At 39.9% G+C, this 25,429-nt stretch overlaps 1 pseudogene; it reads right to left on the reverse strand.

The window, feature by feature from the left end:
• Nucleotides 1–21,976: 21,976 nt before the first annotated feature.
• LOC124973883 (selenide, water dikinase 2-like) lies at nt 21,977–23,326 on the reverse strand (annotated as a pseudogene).
• Nucleotides 23,327–25,429: the final 2,103 nt, after the last annotated feature.

Raw genomic sequence — 25,429 nt, forward strand, 5'->3', positions numbered from 1 at the left:
CAAAAGATCTGTAATAAGTTTGAAGCAAAGAAAAAGATGGGAAGAAGTGCCCTATGAGATATAAGATTTTTAAAATTATGTTATTTCAAATTAATATTTTCATAAATGTGGATGGAGAGAGATTAATAGCTATCACTAAAATGGCTCTATACCTGTATTTGGCACTTGCAAAGGTGATATGTGATAAAAAAAAGTCATAGTTAATAGATTGTGCTGGCAGCAAAAAGAAGATAATTACTTCCTTATCTCATAGAACAAATAAAAATCAGTACCAGACACTAATGATTTTAGGAAAAAATGCAAAAGGAAACCTTTAAGATCTCAATGGAAGAAAAGATCTATTTGAAAAGACTGCAGGAATGCAACCACAAAGGAATTTTTCTTCTTTAAAATGAAAATTTCAGTTTAAGAAAGACTGGGAGAAGGAATTGACAATTCATAAATATTATCTAATGGTTGGCTTCCTGAATTTATTTATCTCTTACAAATTCACAAGAAATCATTTTAAAGAGTTAATAGAAAAAACTAACTAGTTCAGGATATGAATATACTAACAGAGACACCTGAATAGTCAGTAAGAAAACAGGAAGAAATGTTTCAGCTTTCTGCTAATCAGGGAAGCAAATCTCAAACCCACACTAAGATGGCAACTTTGCACACCAATCAGTCTGACAGAAAAATTTTAAATTTCCCTTTAGTCAGTATTGTCAAGAGTGTCGAAGGATGGAAAAATCATATGCTGGTCTCTGATGATGTAGGAATTGGGGCTATGGGAGAAGGGGACCATGGGGGACAATGGGGACCTTGTGGTAAGGGAGACTGAGTCTAGGAAGCAATTCCAGAGCTCAGGGGGAAAAAAACAGAACTGAGACTTGCACTGAAGCAGCAGAGACACAATTTGGTGGTGCTGGTGACCCAATCCAGGGCCTCATGAATGTGAGGAAAGAACGTGCCATTGAGGTACAGCTGCAGCCCAGAGATACAACTTTGAAAACCAGGTGAGGTTTTGGACAAGGAACATGACTGAGTGACCCTAGGTAGACCAAAGAACTGAGGACCTGGGATCTTTTCAGTGATTCAGGTATTTAAAAGGCTAGCCAGAAATTTCATGTCACCCCGTGATGGGTCAACTTGGTAACTGCAAGAATCTGATAGCAACTTTGCTGCATGGGATATCATTTGATTTTGGATGAAAAAAGGATTGGGTCTATGTGTACTATGTGTGAGGTTGGAGGATATATGGGTCCACATTTTATTGCCAATAACATAAAACTAGAGAGTGAGCAAGTTATAAAGAAAAGGGGTTTCATTTGGTTCATTCTCTGGATGCTTGAGTAGAAAGTCCAACTTTGGGTGAGAGTCTCATGGCAGTGCTTGACAGAACATGGCAATAGGTGGGGGACGTGCATGTGCGTCTGGTCTCTTTCCTTCCAAAGCCATCAGGATTCAACCATGGGGATCCACCATGATGATCTTATCTAAACTTAATCACCTGCAAAGGCCCCACTTCTGAGCACTCACCATGGTTGGATTAGGTTGTCACCCTCTTAATTCCTCACAAAGGGGGTGAAATATCCACATGTGAGGACTTGGTGACACTCAGTCCATATACAAAGACAGGCAGGGGCATTATGTACACCAGACACCTCCATGTAGATGAAACTCATCCACAGGACTCCAGGGGAATGTGGGCTGAACACCAGGTGTTGGGCATTTCTTCTTTATACTCCCTCTGTTGGAGCAAATATCAAGCCATGTGCAATGGTTGAGATTCTATTTCCCCAGCCTTAGAGTCTAGACCTGGTGATATAAGTCCTGTATTCCTGCCGATGCTCATGGACCTCCTGCTTCAGCACCTGGCCAACTGTAGTATTTAAGAACATCATCTTGATATCTTCCCCTCGGCATTGCACACATTTCCCATCTAACCCTGTTACATATTGGAATCAGTCATTTATCACATTTTTTCTGACCCTGGTGCTAAACACTGCCAATCGAAACAAAATAAAGTCCATCCCACCTTCAATGGGCTAATTTTGAAACTGAAATCCCAGGGACCCTGTTAGATCACTTAGCATCGACCTTCTCTCCTGCTGTTCCTCACAGACTATTATGCTAATAAGCTTTATTATCTGCTCCATAAGCATTGGCAGTTACACAGCTCAGTGGCTGTTGCTGAAGAAGAGCATAATGATAGGAGAGCAGGGTAAACGTAATAGCATAATGATAGGAGAGCAGGGTAAACGTAATAAAGCATTCTTTGTTCTCCTGGTATATGTAGAATAATGGGCAATTTTTTATTGTTTATTGTCCACATAAAGAGCTTAATGTAATCTGAGCCCTCTCTGAGGCTGACAGTTACAAATTGGAGAGAGCTCCATCCCAGTTGGGACACAGGTTTGGAATTGGTGTCTTGGAGGAAGCGTGGACTAGCCAGACATGGTGCACATATGTTATCTCCTTTGATGTTCCCAGAAGTTCTGCCCACAGCCCCAAGACCAGGTGGTTCTACCTGATGTATTCATGTGGGAGGAGGCTTTGCATTGCTGCAAGGACTCTCCAAGACTATTGGAAGGAGTGGGGCAGGATGACAAAGAGCTCTGTCTGATTCACATTGAGTCCCTCAAATATCCAATGTCATGCCATTCTCTATCTCTACCATTCCAAATCCTCCTCATCTTTTTTGTTCACAGATATGTCACCTCCCCCAGGAAGTCATCTGGGAATATCCTAAGAGCACACACTGATTTCTCTGAGTCTAACAGGTGGGTTCTGGAAGTCCACTTTCCTTTACTCCTCTATCCACTTCCTAGGGAATTTGTGCCTGATTCTTCCAGTTTGAAATAAATTTCTCTTTTTTGGGAGATCCACAGTGTTTCATATACTATTTACAATCTGTCTGAGTCATTTGCATTGTGAATTGAATTAACAAGGATGAGTATATTTGACCATATTTTCTAGTAGGAAGTCAGGGCTAGTATTTTGGATTCTGTGTCTTTTTAAGCTACATCAAACCCAGGCAATGAAAAGATCTGGGGCAACATACATCGGGCTGCTTTTGTTTTCAAAAGGAAAAGTGCCTCTAGTTACAATGAAATAGAACTTTGGGGAGTAGGTGAATATCTGCTTTTTCAACCAGGAGTCATTCGTCTCATTTAAGGGGCAAAATGCACTTATTTAACAAGCACTTATGGTCTACTCTGTGCTGGCTTCTGCTCTATGAATTTTGAAAATATTTAAGTTGTTTAATTTTCCTTACAGTCTATGAAGAAAATACTAATCACATTCCACAGGTGAGAAAATGTTAGAGAGAAAGGTTAGGTAGCTGGCCCCAAACCACAGAGCATATCTTATTCATGTTGGAACTGTCATCTGGATCTTAACCCACATTGGCAAATTATGGGTCACAGGTAATGATGAAATTTTCTTTCATTCTCACACTCTGCAATATTAAGCAAATAACTAATAGTAAATCTCAATTGATCATATGATAACAAGCTCACAGAATTTTCAATGGAAAAGAAGAATGCTTATTGAACATGTATTTTATATTAAGAGATTAAAACATGATAGTTAATATGCTGCCAACCACAGCAAAGAAATTGTGATCATCATTTTGCCGATGAGGGAACAAGGTTTACAGAGATTAGATGTGCCAGTGGTGCCCCAATGAGCTAGATGCAGAGCTGTGACTTGAACCTGTCTCTATCTGGTTGAAGAACATCCCATCCAGCATCTAACTGGTGCCCTCTGCAATAATCCATGGTCCCTGAAGCCAGATTTTTCACTCTTCTCTCTGCAAAACCATCAATGTGGTCATTGGGTGCATGGTATTAGGTGCTATCCTTACAAATCAGCTAAATTAATCTGAATGCTTTGGGTGTTGAATGATTTTCCCATTTTTATGCCACTTCACCAACTTACTATGGCTTATGTTGGTGAGCGATGCTTTGCATTGCCCGGAGGAAAATTTTGAACTCCTTGTTAATTTCCCTGGTTTTCTCTTTCACTTTTCATTTTGCCCAGAGACTGCTTTGGCTTGAAACAAAGGTAGCATGTCATTTTATTCCATCCTAAGTTGCTGAAAAACCCACAATCACTGCATGCCCGGGCTCCTCTTTTGTGATCAGTCCTTCTGCCCTGCTCTGCTGATAATGCACAGATGGGCTCCCTCTCTTTCTGTGGCTTAGAATAATCAGAGATGCATCTCTTCATCTTTTTACCATCTTCCTTCCTTACCAGATAGTATTCTGAGCTGATCAAAGGTGCTTTATTCAAGTGTCAAAAGTGTTTCCAGGGGTGCTAAACTCCAGGAAATTCAATGTTTCACAGATTCAATATATGTATAATTTGTAGATAAACAGAAAGAGGTTGCCAGGAGTTTGATGAACACTATGCCATTTGTAAATGCTCCCAGTTCAGGGTTTCAGTTTGAAAGGCCAGTTTCCAGGTGGCTGCAGAAAGTGTTGCTGTTTCCCCATTTGATCCTTCCATAAAATCACAGCAATGTCGAATATTTTACATGATCATCAACAACAAGTAATGAAGTGCAAATATTCCTTTGAAACACTTCCACTGACTTCTTGAAGTTCATTTTTGTTTCCTTTTCTTTTTTTTAAAGTATTTTTTATGCACCTGTCACATCTTAGCTTTTTATATAAAATGCTCTGCATGAGAAGCCTTCAGAGGGATGATCCTACCCATCAACGAATATAAAGAAATGTATTTTAGCCCAGGGTATCCATTAGTCTCAATAATACCCCTTAAAACTTTATGAAAATTATATTCCACGTCAAGATCACAAGCCTGAATCACCTCCAACAAGCATATGTACAGTTGCATCTAGAGACATCTGAATATATTGCAAAAGACTGAATTATTCAGAAGCCAAGTGGTACACTGCTTCACCCTTTGAACATCAAATGCTTTTTAAAAAGCTTTCTCCTCAAAGTGTGGCTCTAGGAGGTAAAAATTTTATATCTAATGAATTAAGTGCAATCCTTTGTGGAAATAAGTGGGTACTTCACAGAAACTGTCCAAGTTCTTCACTTCCACTATGAAAAAGTCCTTAAAATAAATGCAGTTATATCTACATTAGTTGCTTGAATCATTTCCATTGTTTCCCTAACATGTTGTATCTGGTCAGTGCAGGATGTAGAGGCATTGTGTTTTAAAGATGTCTTTTGTTAGACACGTCTTTCAAATTTTGAGTAATTTTTACTGCTTCATATTACATTCACCATCCATCCATCCATTCATCCATTTTCCCACCCATCCAACTATCACTAATCCACTCAACCATCCATCTAACCATCTACCCATCCTTCCATCCTACCATCCATCCATCCACCCACCCAGCCACCTGTCCACCAATCCACTCACCCACCCATCCATCCACCCATTCACCCATCCATCCATCCTTGCATCCAAGCTTATTTCCTGAGAACCCCCAAAGTGGGGCAAACCCCACCTGCATGTAAGAGGCCTACTCCTATTGGAGGAAAGTTCTTGCAGTCTACCTGAGTCTTCACTTGCCTAGTGTAAACATCCCTAGTTTATTCAACTACTTTCATATTTTTTTCAAGAACCAGCTCAGAGTCAGTTCTCTTTCTCCAATGTCCCCAGGATTCTTACTGTACCTACAGCAACTCTTTTTCTGACACCCTTTATATGCCTGTCAGTCACAGGCTGTATCAATTAGAAATAGTCCCAGTTGAAGGGGACAAGATATCCAAAGAGTACTGCTTTAAACCGTATGCCCCTCTATTTACTTAAAAGCTATGGAGGTCTTCAGTTCAGGGTTAGTATGGCAACAAATATGCCATAAATACACAAGGTCTTTCATGCTTTCTTCTGTTTTTGTGAATTAATTTGACTTCTCTTCACAATCATTACTGCAAAAAGGACCCACAGAACAGAAAGTATATGTTCACAGAACAGAAAGCAGAGAAAAGGAATGGTGCAAGGTTGTTGCCTTCTTATTCCATCCATTTTACTAGGAATCTCACATTCACCTGGAGCTCCTTTAATTTTCCTGTGGTCACTCCTTGCTGTGGAAGAAAGTAAAAGTGAGTAAGATTGCCTACCTTGGGCTGGGACTGCTGCTGATGAAGAACATGGGTTGGTTAGGGAGGAATGTGGATTGGCTGCTGTGTAGGGGAACAAACCATGCCTGCTGCTCATTGGAGTGTGAGTGTCCTGTGGGCAGAAACCCTCTCATTCACTTCAGTGTCCTGGATTCCAAGAAAGAACCCAGTGCAGTTTTGACAAATGAAAGGAGAGATCAACTTGAATGGATAAACAAAGGAGTAAACAAAGTCATCATGTTCTATTCCGTTACGAGTTTGTGTATTATCCTGTCTACACCCACCTTGGCACTGGAAAGGAGCAAGCACTGTAGAGGTGGTCTTACCCACACAGAGTCAGTAGAAGTGTCACCTGCTCAGTCCTGACATCATTCATCTCACGTAAAACCAAACAATGAGCTAATGTTTGAGCCAGACTTCACTTTTGACTCATTTTACACCATTTCACAGAACGAACGTTATGTGGTTTTAGTGCAGAATGATGCCAAGTCCCATCCTAGGGTGTTTTTTGTCCTGATTGGTCTCATCTTGTCAGAATCACTCTTCTTCACATTTCCATAGATATTCATTTGCTCTTCTTATGTCATCTATGTCTTTATTCAACAGATTTACAGCAAGGTAGATGAGGAAAGTGCTTCAAGGGCCACTAGACACATATGTACTAGTTTTTTAGGGATGCTGTAACAAAATACCAGAGACTTTGCAACTTAAACCGCAGAAATAAACTGTCTCACTGTTCTGGAGGCCAGAGTTCAAGATGAAGATGTTGGTAGCACAGATGGGTAAACCTGTAATGGGCCTCTCACCTAATATCTAATGGTTTGCTGGAAATCTTTGGTGTTCCTTGGTTTAGAGAGGGATTCCCCAAACCTCTGCCTTCATTTTCATATAGAATTCTCCTTGAGTGTGTATCTGTGTTCAAACTTTCCCTTTGACTGAGGATAGCAGTTATGTTTGATAAGGGTCCACAGTAGTGACCTTATTTTAAATTGATTACCTCTATAAAACCCCATCTCCATGGGTCACACTCTGATGTACTGGGGTTAGGAATTCAATATTTAAGCTTTGGGGGCCTGCAATTCAGCCCATAACACATTCACCAGTCTAAAAAGGTCCATTGAAAAATATACTTGGGGATGTTTGAATGGCATAGGCCACAGAGGAAAGCTGCACAAATCATGGAGCTGGGTGACCTGGATTCAACCACCTCTTCCCCTTATCAGCAGCACATCCTTGATTGGTTTCATCCCTTAACTCTGCCAAAGGTGGAAGTTATATTATTAGAAATGATTATTTAAGAATCGATCTGGAGTGGTCATCTCTACACATTTAAAACACTTATTTATTTTGCCCTCAAATTATTTTCCATCATTTAGTTACTTCTCATGTACATTAATCCATAGGTTTGGAAGTCCATATATTTTCTTCTACTCATTCACAATCTGTCTCAGTCTGTTTTACATTCCTATAATGATATACCTGAGCCTGGGTGACTTTATAAGGAAAAGAGGTCCACATATAAACACCATAGTGGGTTTAAGTTATTTTCATTCTTAATATTTCACAGTGGGGATTGAATTTGAGCACTTGAAGCCTTCAGGAGTACACTAAAGCCATATCCAAACTGTGCCAGAAGTCATCACATATGCAGGCATGTACATGTGAGTGTGTATACACACTCACACACTGACACTCACACATACCTCTTCTTAACAGGAGCTTTATCTTTTCATATTAGTGTCTTCAGACCATTCTCTATATTCTCATTGATTCTAAAATCTCATTTTCAAATTGAATTCTCTTCATGAAGAAAGGAAGAAAACCAATGAGTATTGAGCACACACTGGACGTGGACATGCTAAAGGGAATGGTTCTCTGATGCTGTGAGTACCTTAAGGTGACAGAACTGGCAAATATCAGACAGAGAACGTGACCACCATGGTGAATTTAGAATGTGGAGTGTTTTTTCACTGTTGTTCAGAATCCAACTACAATAAGTTTTGTTCAGATCGTCTGTGTTCCAGGAAATTGGGGGAGATTCTTTCCCTGTCACACTGGGTTTTCTGTCCCAGTGTTTCTAAGGTCTCCAGTGGCACTGAACATGTGTGCAGGGAGTAGAGTGAGGTTGAAGTGTCTGGTGAGGACTTAAGCTTCACAATGACACCAGTTTGATTTGGGAGAGAAAAAAAATTCTTAAATTTATTTGTGACTCATTTATGTATATGAATTGAGAATGATTTGGCCAGCTCTAATCCTACTCTGATTTTATACAGGTTGACAAATGGAAGAAAACAAAACACAAAGACCATGAAGCAGCTTCTCCAAGCTTCTAGTTTCATGGCAACACAGAGTTGCAGTGGTTTGCCCTGCCCATACATTGCAGGGATTACAGGGTGGGATGGCAAAGTGGCTTTCTGAGAAATGAGATGCTGCTAATTTTATTATTTCTAATATTGCCACCCTGCCAGGAATTGCTTTAAAGTTATCCTGAATCCTGACATGGGAGGGGGTGGACTTGTCCATAGCTACCAAGTGATGTGGAAGCCTCTGCACTTGCACATCACCCATTTGGATTGCTGGCTCAGGCATGGCAGCACCAACCATAGTATTTAATAAGGGCGCAACTGTCCTGGTTGCCACACAGCAGAAACAGGAGCAGCCTGGCTCTCAAAGCTCAGAACAACAAAGGCTGACAGTGCTAGGCTGAGACTCCAGGTGTGTCACGGTGAGCACAGATAATAGTGTGACTTACAAAGGGTACATGCTTCCTTCCAATATGAGTGCAGTCAGTGTGACAGGCAGGTCAAGAGATGTTTCCCAAATTTACATGCAATTCATGTGTGTGTGCACTGGCTCAGGTCCATAGTTTGTGAGTAGCAGAGTCAAGATTCTAATGCAGATCCTAGGAATATTCTGTCTCTGATTCTTGTACTCCACACATGTACCTTCCCACATATTTTACAATTACTATTTTTAAGTATATCATAGAATGGTAGGATTTCAAAACACCAAGTCACCTTGGAGCCTGACTCCAATACCTTAATGCACTTACAAAGAACTGGAGCTTCCTGTGACATCCAATGCAGTACAATTGTGACATATATAGACCTAGAACCTAAGGGACCTGACAGATCCTAAGGGAACTTGAATCAGGAATATATGGGTTTCCTTAGGTTTCTTTTCCTAATTAAAGTGTTTTTCATTTCCATTTTGGTTTTTGTGCCAGTTAGATGTAGCAATTTCTGCTAAAATAGGAAGATTCCCTTTGAGAGTTGGGAAAATGGGGTAGTGTCATTGGAAACAGGAGGGAAGGATATGAATTCAGCTTGCTTTTTATTTGTAAAGAATTGACTTGTTTTTCCAAACTTGGAAAAATCCACTTCAGAGTAAAAGCAAAGCCTGAATATAGCCTTTCCCACAACAAAGTCATGGTGCATCCAAACTATGCAAGTCTGCAAGTTCCAACTACAGGGAACAAGAATGCTAAGACTCATCTGGAACCTGAAATGTAGATCTACATGCAAGGTGCAAAACTCTGAGAAAACTTAGTTTAGACCCACAGAGCATTGATACATGTTTGGTTGAAACTGACTCTTTTGGCATCCTTCTTAAAAGGAACTGAACAGAAACAAAAAGTCCTAGAAAGTTTTGTGTCCAGCAACTTTACTCAAAAGAAGAAATAATAAAAGTTCTCACACACACGTGTTTATGTTCATATGTTTAAAACAGACCAGAAGGATAAATACATGGTTTCATTTTTTTTTTCAAACCAGTAAATCAATTTGTATTTTTTGTGAGCCATGAGAATACTATCACAAGATTAATAAAGCTCATTGCCCTGCCTTGGAGGAACTCTGAATCCACCTGGGAAAATGGGGAAGTAAGGAATGAAAATCCACTAGAGGAAGAGTTCTAAACCATGTACTTGAAAACATTTGTGGGGCTGGGGAGTAGATTCTGCAATAGTTGACCAGGAAAGTAGCTCCAGGAAGACCTGGTGGCCGGTGAAGATAGAGAATGACACTCCAGAGAGAAAAATGGGGATGAGCAGAACCTGGATGGAAGCATGGACTAGCGGGGCTTACTCAGTGAACATGACTGTCATGCAGCCCAGGCAGCAAGGGGCGAGAGCAAGGCGAGCTGGGCAGGAGGGATTTTGGCATAGCACAGTGAGAGGCTAAGGGGCCTGGTGGAGTCACTGGAACTCTCCTGGACACCACACAATGGGGGACTGATGTGTCCAGATGTACATCCCAGGAGACTTTCCAACCTGTAGCAAAGGGGAAGGAGTTCCTAGGAGAGGACAGCATGGAAGCATATAGTAGTACGTGACTTGACCCCAGGCAGCATTTAAGAGGAATACTAACTGTGGCTCCATGGTGGCAGAGGCAATGCCAATCCCACCACTTCTGCTGTCCAGGACAGAACATAGGAGGTGGTGTATGGAAGGCTTTGTTGGCCAGGTTGAGAATGCATGACAAATGAATAAGAAGTCTGTGTGACTGGACGCTTCCAGAGCCCCGTGGCTGCACTTTTTACATACCCAGTTTCAAAATGCTCTGCAGGAATCAGCCATCCAGTCCGCTGAGGCCAGATGTCCTGGCTGTCTGGTCAAACACCACTTTCACCTCTTACCAAGAGGGGAGATTTAAGAAAGATATTTAACCTCTCACTTGCACACTCTCTTTAGCTTCGGTTCAAGGAGTAACAGTGGCATTCACTAATTGAGGAAGTGGTAATAGTTACTGTGCAGAAAACTTTCATAAGGTTGGTGCACAGTCACTGTTGAATACGTGAACCTACTTAAAATAATAAAATACACACTTCCCATAAGAAAAACACATGGGGTCCATGAATTTTCTGCAGTCCAAAAAGCTAGTGTGCACAATCTAAGGTGGAGGTGGAGGGAAGAGTGTTGGACAAGGCTCAGGATACCTGTTCACCCTACCTGTTCATTGGTCAGGTGGTCATCTAACTGGTCATGACCGGTGGAATTCAGGCCCCTCGCCATATAAATCTGCAACACAAAATCACTCATTCTCTCTTAAATCATCTACCAAGGGAAGGGTGGAAAAGACAAGTACCAGGCAGAGAAGAGGTAGACTCACAGGTAGGGGAAGCCCAGGTCCTGGGGACCAATACAGAAGGTCAAGCAACCAGAGCCTTCTCTAGCATAGGCTGGAGAAGGAAATAGGAAATAAAGCTCTATGCTGCTAGACCACTGAGATTTTTGGTTCATGTCCCAAAGCAGGTAGTTTAGCTAGTGCATTCTAAATTATAGAAAGTACAACCAGAACTTAAACCTCCAGTTATAAAACTCCTGAGAAAAGAGATGTGTAAACCTTTGGAAAGGAGATTACTCAAATAGAAAAAGGCCCACCCACAAGTACATGAACCAAGGAGAGTCAAGAGTCAAATCAGAAACATGACCTGCAGTGTCAGGGCACAGGCTATGAAAAGACGGATTTGAAACTGAAAGTTAAAAACCTGGTGACTGAGTCTTGATGATTTGTGACATCACTATGAATGGTACCTTTAAAATTCAGTTTTCTGTGCCTTTCGTAAACTTGTTCCCAGAGTTTGTTAAATTTGTTTAATTGTAATCTTTGATTCATAGGTTCTTTTGGATATTCTATATATTTATTAAATTATGCTTTCTACAAATAATGACAATTATATTTCTTCATTTTCATTCACAAACAACATACTTATTTTTCTTTTCCTACTACACTGGCTAGCACTTACAGTAAAATATCAAATAAAATTTGTGATTGGATGCATCTGCCTCTTCTCTCTAATCTAACGGAGATTTTTCCAAATTCATTATTAAATATGTTAACTCTGGATTCATTTATTTATTTAAAGATATTGGTTATCAGATGTGGAAATGTTCCTTCATTCCTGTTTTCTAGGAGTTTTAATTATGAATGAAATAAAAAAATTTAAATACATTGTTCTTACTACTGAGAGAATAATATGACTTTTATATTTTTGCTTTGTTTTTGTTTAAGATTTTTTGATATTTAAATGTTGCATTCTTAGAATAATCTTCCCTTTATTATCATGTCATCCCTTTTACATTTGTGAGATCTAAATTGCCAAAATATTCAAATTTCTAGTAATTTTCCTTTCTTCTACTGTTCTTTTCCAGTATTGATATCAAGATTTCATTGTTCTCATAATATGACTGGAAGAATTATTTTATCTTTTGCTCTTGCCTTTTGAAAAAACACTTTTTTGAAGGATCATACAGGCTCATGACGTATCTGAAAAATAGTTTGTCATTAAAAGTAGTAAGAGGTTTTAAAAAGACAGACAGACATAAAGACAGATGATATGGTATGGCATGATACAATATGATAAGATAAAACATGGTATGCTACCAAGATCTCCTAGAAGAAATAAAAGTTAAAGTTCATATTCCAAAGTAAGTAAAGTTGCTAGAAAACAAAGGGAAGAAAAAGAACAATGCAGAAAGTTCTCCATTTCCTTCAAGTTACTTGGAACCTTGAAGTTTCCCAAGGACAAGACCAGGAAGTCCAGGCAGGAAAGAGACTTTGTAATCTCTAGCTAAGAGGGAGTCTCAAGGGCTGGGCTGGGTAACTCAGTGCCAGAGAGCTGGCCTATCATGTGTGAGGACCTGGGTTTGGTCTCCAGAACTGTAAATCAATCAATCAAAGTGACAGAAAGAAATGTTTTGAAGATAATAATTTCCAAGTGGAAGGCAGATCTGAGTACTGATAATAATGATAATAGTAAATAATGTAGCCCATTGAACTATGATATTTGATTTTCTGTAATGAAAACAGCATACTATTTTTACCAAATTTCTAAATTAGCATGAAATTAAAATGCCAATGAGAGACAATGTTGTCAAATTTTGCTGAAATCATAGCACTCAGATGTTACTGGTAATGTAAGCTGTCAAAGATGTTTTGGAAAGAAATATGAAAGTTCATTGTTAAGAAAAAATATATACAATAGTAGCCTTTGGAGTAGCATAACTGCTCCTGAGAATTTAAGTGAAGAAAATTATCCCAAATTTGAAAGTTCTCTATATTTAAAAATGATTCTTATGGCATCATTTATTAATAGCACCACTGCCACCACCAACAATAAAAACAGGAAACACAAAAGTATTCCACACTAGGACAAAGGGAACTAAATTTTGCCACAATAAGCAGAGTAAGTATGATTCACAACAATTAGCTGAATATTCAAAACAGCTACTATAGAGGATTTGTAATGTTCCCAACACAAGAAAATGATAAATGTCTGAGGTGACAGATATGCCAATTGCCCTGATATTTTCATTACACATTGAATGCATGTACTAAAATGTCATGCTGTACCCCAAAAACATGTACAAGTGCTCAGGGTCAATTAAAAATGAAAATATATTTTAAAATTATCTCACTTTGGTCTCTTGGGATATAAAGCACTGACTAGCATAACAGAAAACATGAAAAAGCTTAGTTGATAGGCTGCTTATAAATACAAGCATATTTCCACATCATTTCTCTACTGTGTAAAAATTATGTGTGGGGTTGAATAAAAATTAAAAGAGAACAAAAACAAATGAACATTATATAATGTGTCAGGAAAGTAGAATTTTCTCATTATATTTAGAGATGCATTAATGTTTTTATAATGATGTTTGTGTGATAAACTATCATACAAATGGCTATCATTTATTGAGTTCCCATATTACACTAAGCATTGTTCATGACTTATCCTCTTTAATTCTTACAATATGCTATGAGGGAGATACTGTTAAGATCCAACTTTTAATTAAGTTTTATTTTTATTTTCAAATGAATATATGTGGAAACATTGGAAAGAGAAAACATCATAACCATGTTTATCAAGAATGAAAGTAATACCCTGCCACTCCAATTCTTTTTAATATTTTAGGTATTTTTTCTTGTGACTCGCCCATAATTCAAAATCACATGTCAACATTAGTGATTTAAAATTTTCAGCTTTAGGTATGTATTTGTTAGAATTCAGGCATCATTTCAAAATGATTATTTAAAGAGATAAGTAAAATTGATAACCCCTTTGCCAAATCCATGAAGAAGAGTACAGAGAAAGCACAAGTTACTAAAATCAGGAATGAAAAGGGGATCATCATACATATTGCACACATTTAAAAGTTATAATGAAACAAGGTGTGTAGTTACAAGGCAATGTATGTGAATATTTAGAGAAATAGGAAATATCTACTGGAAAACATGATTTATTAAGACAAAAGAAAAAAGGAATAGTAAATACCAATAGTACTTCATCTAGTAAGAAATTGAAAGTTTAATTAAGACCCTCTTGTAAAGAAAATTCAAGACCCAGGTGACTTTATTGGTGGATTCTATCAAGCATTTTGGGGATATAATATCGTGTTCCCCCATTTCTTGTTCTATTTTTGCCTTTTTTTTTTCACTTTGTTTTCCTAATAAACAATTTCCATGTTCATCTCCATCTCAGCACTTGTTTCTGGAGATCCAATCTGAAAAAAAGTAAATGCAGAAGAGTTTGCACAGTAGCTTTATTCATGGCAGCTAAAACCTAGAATCAAACCAAACTCTCTCAGAAGGAGACTGAAGGAATAGTGCTCGACCATCCCTGGGATGCATTACTGATGCATGTGACAACCCAGATGAACCTCGAAATCCATATGCTGGTCCCAAGATGGAACAAAAGAGCACATGTCATTTTATACCATTTATGTAATATTAGAGAATAAACAAGAAGAGTTCAGGGAAATAGACTTCAGAAGAGTGCCAAAAGTAGGGGTTCTTCTGGGACAATGGAACATTCCTTGCTTGATTCTGGAGGTGGTTGATGGCTGTGTTTACAAGTAAAATTCATCAATCTGTATATTTAATGTCATCTTCATTTAGTTGAATGTGTGTTATACCTCAATTTAAACAACAGCAACAAAATCATAACAAACATGACAGAATTCCTGGGAGAAAGACCATAAAATGAGAAGAACATACTTGCTGTGGTCTCCTTTGTCTTTAATCCATTCCTTGACCTTTGATAACATAGGACTGTAGACATAAGAGTCTGGATGAATGAAGAATCCATGATAGATGATGAGGCATGAAGCTAGACATGCAGCTGAGGGGCAAGTGGGAGAGACTGAAGAGCATACCTCCACAGTTATTTTTGCATTAGGTAAAAGGGGTGCAAGAAGCAGGGGATAATGTCATATTTCCATGCCAGAACATTTATCTGTCATCCCTGGAGTGAAAATTTTTTGATAAGGAACATTTTCATTGGAGAATGGTAGCAAATGTCCAGGCAGGAAGAAGAGCAAGGTCATGAATCTGACTCAAGGTTACAGTGTGTGTGTGTGTGTGTGTGTGTGTGTGTGTGTGTCTGTCTGTCTGTCTGCACACATGGGTGGGGGCAGTTATTCAGAGAGATGCTGCTAATAAAGAATTATTGGACATGGCTACTCATCAGCTTGCCAAAGCCCTGCATCCTCAGAAAAAAGATGCACAGACTCAACTCCTATCAAACTAATGAATAACCACAGAATTCATTTTATGAGTTTTATCTATTCTAAAGTGTCCTCTCAGGATAAGTGAGAATATTCTTCTGCTTTGCTTGTTTATCTAGTATCAATGGACTAAGTAATTGGAGCCAAAGCTCTCATTGAAAAGACTGAAGAAAGTTTGAAATTAGAATGTAAAAACAGATCTTATCAAGAAGAAAAAAACAAACAACCCAATTTTAAAATGGGCCAAAGACCTTAGCAGACATCTCAGTAAAGAAGATAAACAGATGGCAAATAAGCATATGAAAAGATGCCCACATCAGATGTCATCAGGGAAATGCAAACTAAGAAACAAGGAGACACCATTACACTTGCACTAGAATGGAAAATCTTAGAACAGGGACAACAAACAGCCAAGAATGTGGAGCAGCAGGAACTCTGTCATTACTGGTGGGAATGCAAAATGTTTGAGCCACTTTGGAGGGGAGCTTGGCATTTAGTTACAAAACTACAGCGGGCTGCCGTGGCAGCATATGCCTGGAATCCAGCAACTCTGGAGGCTAAGGCAAAAAAAAATCACAATTTCAAAGCCAGCCTCAGCAACTTAGCAAGGCCTAAGCAACTTAGTGAGACCCTGTCTCAAAATAAAAGAAATAAAAAGAAGTGGGGATGTGTCTTTATGGTTAGGCCCCCCCGGGTTTAATCCTCGATACAAAAATAAACTACCTAACTAAACTAAATACACTCTTAGTGTAACATAGAGCAATCACATTTCTTGGTATTGACCCAGAGAAGTTGAAAACGTGTGTTGAATCAAAAAAATGTTCACAAATGTTTATTGCAGCTTGTTTGTAACCTACAAACATGGAAGCAGCCAGCATATCCTTCAGTAGGTAAGTGGAGAGATAAGCAGTGGTACATCCAGACAATGGGATAGTGTTTTGCCTTTAAAGCCACAAAGAAACAGAGTAAAATTAAACGCACATGACCAAGTCAAAGAAGTCAATCAGAAAAAGGTACAGAGTACATGATGATGGCATTCTGGAACTGTCCAAACTATGGAGACAGGAAAAAGGTGAGTGATTGCCAATGGTTGAGAGTGGGGGAGGTGGCCAGGACAAGACACTTAAGGGGAGTGAAAGTCCTCTATGATATCACAGTGATGAGCACCTGTCATTATACATTTGTTTAAATCCACAGTATGGACATTGCCAAGAGTGAACCCCAATATAAACTATACTTCTTCAGTGAACAGGATGTGTCAATATAAGTTCATCAATGAGAAGAATACTCAGGGGATATTGATAAAGTGGAGGCTATGATTATGTAGGTACAAAGGACAGATGGGAACTCTTGGTACTCTCCTCTCAATTTTGATTTCAACCTAAAACTGATCTCAAACCTCATCTCAGGCATCAGAGCAAATGTTTCAGTAGGAAATGAACAAGCCAAGTTCACGTGAAGGCCTAGAATCCTGTCAGTGATGGACTTGCCTCTTTCCTGCACCACACTCTGGCCTGGCTGTAGTGACCAAGAAGCCTATCTGTGATTTCGGTGACTTTGATGACATTGTAGCTGGACTCAGGAGGAATTTCACCTGATGATGCAGCAGAGAAACCACCACAAAATCAAATCCAGTGCCTTGTAACAGTATATTCCCAGTTCTGAGTGCAGCACATTGGCAGGGACTGCTCAGTGTCTGACTGAGGGCTCTGGGTCTGTTCCCTGGAGATGATGTGTTTGAGCTGCTCTTCAAATGCCTGCCATCCTTCAGTAAGCTGCCCCCAGCAGCTTCCTATTCTCTCCTGGAGAAAGGAAGTATGTGACATTTTGTTGCTGACTCCCTACCACCTGCAGTGGCAAGTGCAAACCACTGGCCAGCCCAGGCGTTTACTCACTTTAGGAACAGGCAGAGGCCAGAGACTTTCCTAGACAACACCCTGCTCACTTAAAATCTAAATGGAAAAGGCATAAAAATAAGGTTTTCAGCAGTATGGAGATTGCTCAGAAAACTTGGAATGGATCCACTATTTGACCCAGCTATCCCACTCCTCAGTTTACACCCAAAGGACTTAAAAATCAGCATACTACAGTGATACAGCCACATCAATGTTCATAGCAGCTCAATTCACAATAGCTTAATTGTGGAACCAACCTAGATGCCCTTCCATTTATGAATGATTAAGAAACTGTGGTATATATACATGATGGAATATTACTCAGCAATAAAAAAGAATAAAATTATGACATTTGCTGGTAAGTGGATGAAGTTGGAAAATATCATGCTAAGTGAAATAGGCCACACCCAAAAAATTGTTTTCTCTGATTAGTGCATGACAATATATAACAAGGCGGGGTGGTGGGGGAAAGAGAAGAATGAAGGAACTTTGTATGGTATAGAGGAAAATGGGGTGGAAGGGGGTGGAGGACAGAAAGATAGTAGAAGGAAACAGTACTACCCTATGTATATGAATGACTACATGAAGGGTGTGAATCTACATTGTGTACAACCATAGAAGTGAAAAGTTGTACCCAATTTGTGTACAATGAATCAAAATGCAGTCTGTAAAAATAAAAAAAACATTTTAATAAAAAAAGGCTTTGAGAAGATAATCTTATTGGAGTCAAGAAAGAGAATAATTTCTTAAATATAAACTGAAATGGAAAAGAAAAAAGTAATGCCATTTTGTTCTGACCTGACCCTGTTGTATGCTTGCTTGTAACATTTTCAACATAGACATAACTGTATCTGTGTTGACGGTATAGTAAGAACTTCCTGTAGGATAATGACCCTGGTGCATAACAAAATGACTCTGAAATGTATAATCAAAACAATTAACTCATGTAATCATAATATCTGTCTCAACAGGGTCTTTCTGACTTACCTGTGCTCATGTGTCCTTGTGGGTTTTGTGGTTTTTGCCTTTATAAACTCTGTACTTCCAAAATTCAGGTGCTGGGAGTTCTTTGAGGTGCTAGCCTGCGCCCAGGTGCCGCTTGCCTGGCATGATCATTGAAGGACCATTTTTCCCCTTTCAGTTTGTCTCAGCATGCGTGGTCATTTGGAATTCTCATGAACTCTGTAACATACACAAAAGAGAGATTGATAACACAAAATGCAATAAAATTAAGAATTTCTGGTATTAAAAGATCTTTCTAAAGATGAAAAATGTAAGCCTCACAAAGAGAGAACATTTTCCACACATAAAACAAATGAAGAACTTTTCCCCACCATCTATAAAGGTCTTTTACCAAGCAATAAAAAAGGTAGACAGCACAATTAGAAAAATTAAAATGTTGACAGATATTTGATTAAAGATAAAGTTCAGATGGTCAATAAAATAACCATATGATAGAACACTGAATCTCATTATTACTCAGGGAATTGCAAATTAAAACCAGAAAAGTATCATTATATACTTATCTAAATGACTAAAAGAAAAAATAAATGGCAGTTTCAAGTGCAGGTGGGGAAAGTGTCACTCACTGAAAGAGGAATAGGATATGGGAACAATCTCTTATATAATGACTTTTATAATGATTTTCCCAGCCCAATTCTAAGTACACACCCTGGAGAATTGAGCATTTGTTTCCCAGAAAGTATGCTTGGGAAAACTCAGTAAAGCTTGATTATCAATGATATAAAACAGGAACATCCCAGATGCCCATCAGTTGATGAATGTGCACATACACTATGTTCAAGAAATAGTACCCTATATAAAAAACAGAGACTAATAAAGTATAGTCCCATGCCACAGAGCATGTGAAATTTGCAAATGTAATAATGGATAGGTATAAAGTAATGCACGTTTCTGAGTCTTTCATAAGTTTTTTTTTTTTTTTAAAGACAAAGGCCAATGACCTGCTCATTTAGAAGATGAGGGAGGCACCTCTGGAGGCAGTGTTCTTGGCTTTAGCTCCATCATGTTCAGACAACTCTGTGTTTATGTTTTAGACTTTTCTTCCCTATAGGCATATTCTTTTTCTCAGTAAGACAATTTTTGAAAAGTATGGTATTGGTGATTGTGTTAATTTTTGGGAGGCGCTGCCACAGGTACCTGGGACTGGGTGGCGTACAAAATGGAAATATTTTTTCTCCCAGCTCTGGAGACTGGAAGTCCAATTCAAGATGTCATCAGAGTGGGCTTTTTCTGAAGCCTGTCTCTGGACATGTTTCTCCCTGAGTTCTCACCAAGTCATCTCCATGTGCCATGTGTGCTGTCTTTATCTGTGTCCCAATCTCATAAAGACATCTGTTATCACACCCTAAGGATCCCGTTTTACCTTATTTATCCTTTGAAGGACTTATCTCCAAATGCAGTACAACTCTGAGTTTCTGGGAAGTAGAACTTGAGCAAATGAGTTTGGGGACCCATAGTTCAGCCGGGAACAATACCTAAGCATTTCTCCAAGGAGAGTTCTCTCACCTGCTCTTCCAACACCATGCTCTGCTGAAGGGGACTTCTTGGGTAGCATCAGAGTGGCTCACAGTTACACATGTTTACTAGATGCCAGGCACTGCTCCACATGTGTCACCTGCAATAGGTCCTGTAACATCATCAGCAAAGTAGGCACTTTGATTAGTCCCATTCCACAGATGATGGCACTGATGCAGAGAGGTTTTCATTATTATGGTTGATAAGACAAATGCAAATGGTCAGCCTCCAAGATCTTTTCCCAACCCCTCTACCCTCTGCTCAGTGTCCAGGTATGAATCCAGGTGGAAGAAGGACTTCCAAAGGAAATTGTGTGTGTGTGTGTGTGTGTGTATGTGTGTGTATGTGCGTGTGCATGTACGTGTGGTGGGGATGGAGACAAAGACAGACAGAGGAGAGTAACTAAGAGAGAAATTCAGTATAGAAGCAGGAGGGATTGGAAAGTTCTGGGAGCTTTGTTATGCTTTGTAGGGTATTTTGCTATACTGCAGTTTATTTGCTAAAATATTCCCATGGAATGTCTTCACAGGGTGTCTGTAAGCTCACACATTGCTTTTGAAACTTTTCTCACAGGTTTGTTGTCTCTTAGGAAGTTTCCCCCAGAGGGCGGGAGAAACCTGCATAAAACGGAAAGCATTGCTCATCATTTCAGGCAATCTGTGTCTCCAGGGTCACATAGTGTTGGGAATTTGTTTTACTTCTTTGGGATCTAGTCATATAATTCCCAAATATACCTAATACTACTTTTAACAGCCTATGAAGTTTAAGACTTACTAAAACTTGGAACCTTATTAGTTTTCCCAAAACCACATTTAAATGACAACTCTCCCCATTTACCAATATTCAAAGGAGGAACTTACCAATACTCAGAACTTGAACCACTGAGGCTTCATTAAAAGCAGACACAGGAATATATAGGCACTAAAGGAGCTGCAATTATATTCCTCCTGGAGCAAAACTGTGTCTTCTATTTAAATCAAGTACAAAAATAAATAAATACATGAACAAATGCAGTTTGGGTTAGATTTTATTGAAGTACCATTTGACAATGCACCTCATTAGTTTGTGATTGGCAGCCTGGGGACTGTGTAATACGATGGCCCTAGTGAAATGATTTTAATATTTATTTGACCCCTTGGAAAACATTCTCTAACATTATTAGATATTCTTTTTTTGTTGTTGTTTTGTTTTTGTTTTCCAACAAAGTCACTCTTATTTATTTAACTATAAGAAATTACTCTTTATTAATTAAATCACCAGGAATTTTTAGGACAAAATTTAACATTTTAATGACCACCACATCCTGGGCTCTAGGACTTGCTCTGCCTTTCCCAATTCTTAGTGGGTTTTAGAGGGAAAGACATCATTAACAAAGATGAAGTCAGATGGTTGCAGGTCCTCCTTTCCCAGTCATTGGACAAGCTGCTCAATTCTTGTCCAGAGAAGGAAAGAGCCAGTTCCTCATAAAAATCTAATAAAGAATTTGACATTGTATTATAAGATCTCTCTTAACAACTTAGATTTATCAACAATTTTGGTCCAAACTCATTGCTGCTGCTGCTTCTTTTCTTCTTCTTTATATTTTAATTTTGCAATTTACTTTTTGAGTATGTAATTTTAGTAGTCTCATTCCCTGTGCAGAAATGAATTAAACCAGTGCAAAGAAAAAACCCTCAAACTGGAACAGACTCATCTTGCTTTGGAAAGGTTCTTCCTGCTCCTCCTACACCCAAGAGATAAACACATGTCCTCCCAAAGTCCAAAGTGTTACTTTTGGCCTTGGAATGTACATAAAGGCAGTTACTGATGGGCTGATTCAAATCACCAAGAAAGGGCAGCTAGAACCACTATGTAGGTAGCCTTCTTTAGAAGTTTCTTAAAATCGACTCCTGAGAATCGTCCATGATTTTATATAAACGTTCTAAGTTCCCAACAACTTCTGCTATTCCATTTCAGGAGTTAGGCTCAGAGGAGGCATTGGAATTATCAGGAACAAGAGCACCAGCAGTGACCCCACGAGGTAGAACTTCAATAACTCCAGGCTTGACAATGATATGGACCGTTTGGTTTCCCTTTTCCACAATGCCGACGATCCATGCTTGGTAACCCTCTCCATACTTGGAAGATTTGATTTCAGAGCAAAATTGAGCTGCTTGTTCTCTTGGCAGGCAAATTAGTAATCCCCCAGAGGTTTCAGCTAATGTTCCTTGAAGTAGTCCAAACTTCGGACTGTCCTTGCTGATGGCAGCCATCTTGGCAATGATCAGCAGATTATGAATGACAAAGGACACCTCATTTCTTTGCTGTTTTGTGAGGTTCTGAGAGTGCCCTAAAATGCCAAAGCCTGTGATATCGGTGGCTGCATGGGCATTAAAAGTATGCATTAATCTAGCAGCAGTTCTATTCAGGGTAGCCATATTGAACATTGCTTCCTGATAGGCCAGTTCTACCTCTTCTCTGGGGATCACCATTTTTATCTTACTCCACCTTTCAGGATTATCCAGCCATTGGTGGGCTTTAGCGGCCACTTGAGTGCCTAATGGTTTGGTTAACATGAGCACATTCCCTACAACTGCATTGTCAGGCATTATGAACTCATTTGGCTGACACACCACTGTGGCAACTCCACGATGAAAATCCAAGGGTTGACCACTGTTTGTTCACCTGTCACTGCTGTGCCTCCCTCCTCAGCAGCACTCCAAAAACCTTTGATCATGAGTGGTGTTACCTTTTCTAGTTCCTCCTCATTCATACTCTGGCTGACACTGGGTAACATTAACATGTTGTCACATTCAGTAATGCCCATGGTGTAGAGGTCACTCAGCACATTAGCACAAGCTATATGCCCCATCATGTAGGGATCTTCCACCAAGGGGTAAAAGAAGTCTGTGGTCTGCACCAGTGATAGGCCTCTGTGCCTCAGGGGGATGACGCAGGATCCATTCCAATGCTCAAGAATGGAAAGGTTGGGCTGGGGCCTGCCCCGGAGGTCAGGCAAGCTTCCTGGGCTGCCTCTTCCTGGCCTCCGACCAGGCCCCATTTGGGTTGGGGCCACACGTCAGGTACCGTCAGTCCAGCCAGGAGTTTGAGCAGCGTCTCCTGGGGGACCTTGCAGCTTCAGCCCTTCATGCCAGAGAAGTTGGTCAGCTGCCAGCTCGGGCTGAGGCCCAACGTCTAGGGATCGAAGGGCCGGTAGCTTGAAAAGCCCCGGCCGAGAGACAAGCCCGCCGGCCCGAGGAGCCTTCCGCGGCCACAGATGCCGCAATGGCCTCTCCGCAGGCGCCCGCAGCGGCCTCCGCCATCGCGCCGGCCTGGCAGATAGAGGAGGGAGGGGTGGGAAAAAGAGGAGATGGTCCTTTTATTTTCTATTCAGGTTAATTTGAAGTAACAGTCAGACATTACCAGAAGAGCTTCTCCAAGCAGGTCTCGTGCCACAAAACTCACTGTCCATGCCGCCTTCCCGGCCTCCCTTTTAGATATTCTTTAACATTATTAGATATTCTGATTCTCTAACATTATTAGATATTCTTAGAGTGTCTGATACCCATTGTCTCTTTTTGAACTCAATTATTTTTTTTTATTTTTTCTTCTTTGTGTGAAGAAGAAAGTGGTATGAAACTGGTTAAATTTCTTTTTCTACTCTCTGTCCTTCCCTATCTTTCCTAGATAATATTTATTTAATTTTATGCATTTCTATGTATATTTTTCTATTGAATTAGAGTTCAAGACTTTCTTCAGATGTGGACTTCTCAGTGTTTATTTCACGAAACTATATAAATTCTCTAATCATCAGATTCATTCTTCTCTTTAGTTCATGGAATTTTTCTTCTATTATTTTTTGAATATTCTTTCTGCTTCATTGGTTCTGGTGTGTTTATCAGGAATACAAAGGAGAACCATGTCAGAAGCCAGGATTTGTCGTGATGCTTGCTAAGCAGGGGAGAGCTGTCCTGGCAAAACAGTCTTTAGAAACCAAAGAAAAGTTTGGATTTTTACAGGTTTGGGGGGAGGTGTTAAGGATTAGAGGAGTCTAAGAAGAGGAAGTATCCCAGGATTGATCAGTGTGTCAGCTGTGGAAGTGAGCTGTTAGAGAGTGTGGCTACTGCTGATGGGCTGACTCAGAACCACAAAATTCCCACTGACTGGCTGACTTTCAAAAGTGTGTCTATGGAAGAGAGGGGGTTCAAGTTATTCATTTACACACAGACTCTTCACTGACACCTCCAGGTAGTCAAGTCCGCTTTTTATTTATTAGTTTTATTTTGGGTGACACTGGAGAGCAAACTCAGGGCCCACATGCTCTGGACAGGTGCTGTACCACTGATCAATACTCCCACCTGGTGTCTCACTTTACTATGGTGCTGCCCCATGAGCTCCCTCAGACTGGCAGTGCAGACTGTGAGGGGACCACATGAATTCTCTGCCTCCCCATGTGCTTACTCACCTGCAGATGCAGCACTGCAATCCCTCAGCATGGTTCCTTCTCCCTGCCTGGGAAGCCCTTGGCTGGATTCCAGCTCATAGCAAACAGGGCTTGTATAATCTCACAATTTATTAGACTACTATGGTCCAGTAAAGTCTGATTCTCCTAGTTGGGGGCATGCTGAGCATGTTGGAGAGCTGAAACAAGGAATATCCAGGGGTGGGCTCTTAGACCCTACTCAGAGGCACTCTGAAGAGTTGCCTTGCTGCAGGAATCCTTCCTCCAAAGTTTTCAGATGACACTGCATGGAATGCTAATTGTCCCCTTATTAGATGACTTGCCAGATGGGAGGGTGCTCCTGATGGTTGCAGAAAGATACAGTGACAAGAGTAAAACCAGGTCTCACTGGACTCTGACCTCACTTGTGTCTACTCATTACAAAACTACATTTGGAGATTTTTAATCTTTGAGAATGAGATTTCTGCATATTTTGAAACGGGCTCCTCAGTGACCTATAATTTTCAAGATCATCACCCCTTAAGTGGGAACGCCAGTTCCCTGGCTTCTTCATTCCACAGGGAGGTGACACTTTCCCGGGAGACTATCACCCTGAGCTTCCGGACCATGTGGGCTCCCAGCTTACTGCTTTACATGAGCTCTCTCTATGAGGAATACCTTTCTGTTATCCTGGCCAAGAATGGTGAATATCTCTGGTGTGAGGGGGAAAAAAGTAAAGAAAAGAAAGAAAACACTGAATTAGAAAAATAGGAGTGTAATGATGTGGGTCTTTTCAGCACTTAAACGACCAAGAAGGAAAGACGCACTTGTGGCTTTTCAGGACTATCCACAATGCTTATCATAAAAGCTAGTATTTAAAGATTAAATTAAGATGCTTTTTCCCAGTACAAGGTTGATACTTTCACAGATTTGATATGAAATTATACTAGCTGGCTGGGATGTCAAATACTCCATGATGATCTAA

The sequence above is a fragment of the Sciurus carolinensis genome, unplaced genomic scaffold (genome assembly GCF_902686445.1).
Source record: "Sciurus carolinensis unplaced genomic scaffold, mSciCar1.2, whole genome shotgun sequence".
Taxonomy (NCBI): Eukaryota; Metazoa; Chordata; class Mammalia; order Rodentia; family Sciuridae; genus Sciurus; species Sciurus carolinensis.